General features: G+C 31.2%; 1 protein-coding gene across 2 annotated transcripts in view; it reads left to right on the forward strand.

The window, feature by feature from the left end:
• The first annotated feature begins 1,121 nt into the window (after positions 1 to 1,121).
• Positions 1,122 to 5,389, forward strand: part of LOC108693114 — a 9,217-nt gene continuing 4,949 nt past the window's right edge. For both annotated transcript variants that reach the window (XM_018201822.1, XM_018201823.1), the window contains exon 1: positions 1,122 to 1,238. The gene's annotated coding sequence lies outside the window, so the exon portion shown is untranslated. The remainder of the gene's footprint in view (positions 1,239 to 5,389) is intronic.

Raw genomic sequence — 5,389 nt, forward strand, 5'->3', positions numbered from 1 at the left:
CAATGTATCCGTCGTATGTATAAATATTTGATAAAATTATATTTGTGAAAAACTGTTGAAAAATTGTGATAAAAATATTGTAAATTATGTATTAATATTACGTCATAAAAGTAAATTGATATAATGATAAATATCGAGTTACTCTTGATCTGTGATCTTAAAAAACTGTGATGAAAGTAAATTATATATTAATATTATGTAATAAAAGTAAATTGATATAATGGTAAATATTCTGATCGAGTTCCAACGATATGATAATTAAAGTTGCAAATTATTCTTAATCTCGATGTTAAATTAATTTTTAACAAACAATGCAGTGTTACGAAAAGAACTTCTATCTTCCAGAGTAACGTTCTATTTTGAACTAATGACAAGATAAAAGAATAATAACGATTAAATAAAGAGAGAATCCTTTGTAATGAGGGAATTCAGGAATGACAGAAGGGAATAAGGAAAAGTTTAGGTTACAAATATATTCAATGACCTTGGCCCATCTCTCGGATAGCTGCACGTTGCCCTTGCTCCAAAATGAATGTTTCTTATCGGCGAAGAATTGATCGTAGTGAATTCTGAGGGCTCGTGAAATTGAAACGAACTTTCCGAACGATCTAATATGTACACGTATATAGATGTATGTATATAGATGTATCTGCAGGCACGTGCCTTCAGTATACATAGTTGAAAGTGTTTATGCTGCGCTTGACCCCATTGTCAAAGGCGGAAGGCAAATAACCAGTTACGATCGCTCTTGTCTCGAGACAGAATATAAAGAAATCGACAGGTTTCAGACGAAAGTAAACCGATCTGTCAGTCACTGGATCTTATTTGACAGAATAAGGATACCGTATTTTTCTCATGATTCGAATACGAACCATGTGTTGAAACGTGCGAGCATGCGAACGATGGTCGACGATACAATTTCGAGCGAAATGCCAAATGGACCGCGATCGAGGATTTTCCAGCTTCCAGCCTCTGATCATCCCCACTATACAGCTGAGGCCCATCCGACTTACCTGGAAACCACGCCTCAAAGTTCTGTGCCTACGGTTGGAGGTGGTCGTGTTTTTGGGCAGCTCCGGGTCGTGCACGACGCACGCACATTGTCACTCGCGTGAACGCACTCGAGTAGGTCCGTCCGATCGTGCGGAACTGTCTTCCCAGGTGACAACCAGCAACCCTTTCCGAGAGTCGATTCTTACCTGCTTAACAATCCGATCAGGCCGAGCACGTGCACTCGAGTGAGTATGACTTTGCGGTACCGATATATTCTACGTGTCGTCATTTCGTTCAATTTGTTAGTTGGACGAAACCGGCGGGGATGAGTCCCGCATTTTGTGATCCAAAAATTCATTTAATTATGGCATCAATGTCGATTATTTCAAAGATCGATCACATAAGGGGTGGTTTTATTTTTATAAGCGATTACATTGCCTGAAAAAATTTGACTTTTTTTTTGCAATACGTGCATGAATTTCATTTTCGATTTATTTTTGCTTGCTAAAGTGAATCTGTTGATCAAATTTGGCTCACGTCATAATTTTTGAAAAAAATGATATCAAAAAGGCGAAAACGATGATTTCGAGGGTTTTCATGACGTTAACACTGTTAATAATTTTTTCAAAATTTTATTTTATGTCACGCAAAAGTATAAATTTTTGGCTTTAAAATACATTTTGTTTCATTTCGATATGTACGTTTTCAAGAAAAGAGTTGAAGAAAATTTAAAAATAGCTCTTTTCTTATATCATAGGATGATTACTTAATACGTGAAAAAACGTTTTATTTTATTTTAATTCTACATTATATGAAAAGTAAGTGTTTTTGTGCTGACGTAGTATAAAAGGCAATATAAAATTAACAAAATATGAAAAGATAAGAAGATTATAATCTTTAATAAGTTAAAATAAATTATAAGCTAAAATTATAAGCTCTTTGATGTATATAATGTATTTTGTCAATTTTATATTGCTTTTTATTTTGTATATGATCCGATTATACTATATCAAAATAAAAATACTTTCCACATAACGCAAAATTAAAATAGAATAAAATGCTTTTCCCACATATTAAGTATATGAGAACAGAACTATTTTCAAATCATTATTTCTTGGAAACGAAAAATCATACTTAAGAAGAAAATGCACTTTAAAGCTAAAAGTTGGTACTTTTGCTTAACATTAATAAAATTTAAAAACAATTTACTATACGATAGTCAAACTTGGATAACGGATTCGTATTCAACAGATAAAAATATATCGAAAATAATTATTCTTTACTCATATTGAAAAATAATATTGGACAATATTATCAATAACTGTATTGATTCTCCCGCATATATATATATATTTGCATGTTGATCGAAGTAGTTCGCGATACTCGAATCTCGTCTTTAAACTTGATTGCTCCCGTAATTTCTAGTCTTTAGATGAATTTGTGGCATTCTCGCGACCTTGACTTGACGTCGAAACAGGAGGTGCGTCAATCTCTTTTTTTCCTTTCTCTCTCTTATTTTACTATGTCGCCGTATTCTCAAACCGGTGCAACCCGGCGAACCCGATTTTAATTTAACGATTTCGCAGTTGGATAGATCGTCAATCCTTGAGTGTGATCGATAATTCTTTTTTCTTTTTTTTATTGAAAATGCAAATGATAACACGATTTAATCATTAGAGAAGATGTTATTATATGGCACCCCAGTTACATTTTACACAATAACTTTGTTAATAAGTAATATTTAAGTTTAAAACTTGACAATTACATTTGTTAAAATGTCATTGAATCGATTCTGGACTCAAAGTATTTATTACTTAGGATACTATTATTAAACTATTAATTAAAATGTGAAATTAAAAACAACATTGTTAATAACTTGAAGAAAAAAATATGTGATAATGTGGCCTTCCATAAAAATAGCTTTAAAATATTACTTTTGTTTAGAAATTACTTTTGTTTAGTATTTAGTTATAAAATTTAAAAAGAGTGAAACATTTTAAAATGTATGCAAAGTATATACATTCACATAACTTCTGCATACAAATTATTCAGTACTAAAAAATTTCAGGACTAAAAATAGTACACGTAATACTGTAGATTAACAGTAGAGTATTTATCAATCGGTTATTAAATAATTATTTTGATATGAAAATCTCAAAAAAGAGGTTTGTAATTAATATCCATAGATCACATTAGCAAAAAGCCATGCTATTGTTTAAATTTGCTTAACTCAAAATATACAATCAAATAAAATGTTAAATAACAAATGTTAAATAGCAAATACACTAAAAAATGCATATATTCGTATGATAATACGTTCAAATTTAAGAAAAATGAGGAAGTAGGTGTAATTAATATATATATATAAATAATGCTAAAATGTATCTTAGAAACGTTTCGAAATACTTGAAAGTAAAAATGCATTTTAATAAGTGCTGACTATTGGGTATTAGTATTATGTATTAGCGTCATGTTGTAACGGCGAGCTATTAAACAAATAATTCCGTAAGTAATCATTAGGATTCTCTGTAATTAATTTAATTTAATTTATATAATAGCGGAGATATTAAGAGAGTATATACTGGCAATATATACACTGGCCATAATACCAACTTCTCCTCTACACATCGAAATACTGTTACGTTCATTGGTCGTTAATAATTTTTTACTGGTCATTGTCATCAAGAAATTGCCTCTTCACGATATTTAATGCACATTCGCGAGTTGTATCGATAGATGTTATGTGTTTCCGTTTCTTGTATCAAGAGTTAATAGAATGTATATTAGTTTCAAGAAAACAAGGATTTTATAAACGTTTTTATGTCACGAATTTATTAACTGATAAAGAGAATTGCACTTGTAAACTCATAATTTATGACTGCAACTTTCGAATCGTGCGACCGATCCAATATATGAAGAGAATACGATATGAAGAGAATTCAAACATCGATACCTTATAATCGCTCATAATTATGCGGATTATTGACTTATCTTTTCTTGTCTCCCGTTCATCTGGGGACCCTATGTTTATAAATCGAGATTAAATCAGTAAAGAAAATTGTCAGTAGGTCCGATATATAAATTTGATAACGGCAATCTACAGTTATAAACATAACTTAGGACGTGTGAGAAAAAAATAAATTGGTACGGTGCTGTAAATCTAACGGAAGAAGGTGGAGAATAACATTGGGAAAGAATTAATTGTAAATAACTGATTTAATCCGGGCTCGCAGAATCGTTCTCGGTCATTCGCTTCGCGAAGGAATTCGGCATAATACTCGACTCATGTTTATTCCCAAAGTCAAAATCCCATTTATTTCGCATTTTACAACCACGATTAGTACCACTTCTTCTAAAAATTGATTATTGCGTGTGAAAAATTTCAATGCTAAAATCACGGTCCAGTAAAGAGGTCGAGAAGGAGCGAGGAACATTGTTGTCAGAACCAGACAGCCTTGCGTTATAAGTGTTAGATTTATGCGTCATCCCGCTATGTAGCTTTGAATTCCATTATGTCGCATCTTCGTCCACCTCATGCGAATTCTTCCAAGAGAATTTCCTTCGAAGGGAATTGGCTGTGCTCTCTTTCATTTAGCACTACGATTTGACCAGCTGCTCTCGACGAAGGTTAACCAGGTTTGTTTTATTTTCGCTGAATCTTTCGTTTTAATTGGAATACAAGGCGAATGTGTCTCATTGTGACTCCTGCTATTGCGGAGTCACTTTTGATCACTTCAACTTTATAACTTTTTTTATTTTATAACTTTAAGAATAAATCGAATATAAATTAAATGATTAATACAATTAATATTAATTTTAATATTAATTATTATTTAAATGTTAATATTAATTCTTTTAATATTAACATTTTATAACAATTATTATAAGTGTTGTTATATGTTAGATATTAAATTAGTCACATTTGAGGGTTACAGTTATACCATAATATAATCGTGTTAAAAAACGTTGTAGAGAACTTACCGTTATTTCTATTTTCAAATCAAGCATCTGTCGTAAATGATGAATCTATGGTTTTATCTCATCAAAATTCGACGTGCAAATTCAGCAGCTGATTGAGACTGCGACATTGTAAATGGTTCATATTAAAGCCTAATGGATGCTGTCATTTAAGATCACCATGTATCTCATCGCGTGTCAAACAGCTGTCAATAACACGTGTACATGTCAGCGAATTCCATTTCCATTCGACATGCTAATAATTACATTTTTATTAATCGAAAATGAATATTAACTCTTAATCTTCACCTTAGTTTTTGGCACTCTTATTACATTAATTTTTATTACTTTTACAAGTAAATAAAAATTATTAAGCAATTTGTATGTATTTTGACGTCTTTAGAAAGTTGTATATTTATAATAAATTTATATAAATTGT

Source organism: Atta colombica, unplaced genomic scaffold (genome assembly GCF_001594045.1).
Source record: "Atta colombica isolate Treedump-2 unplaced genomic scaffold, Acol1.0 scaffold88, whole genome shotgun sequence".
Taxonomy (NCBI): domain Eukaryota; kingdom Metazoa; phylum Arthropoda; class Insecta; order Hymenoptera; family Formicidae; genus Atta; species Atta colombica.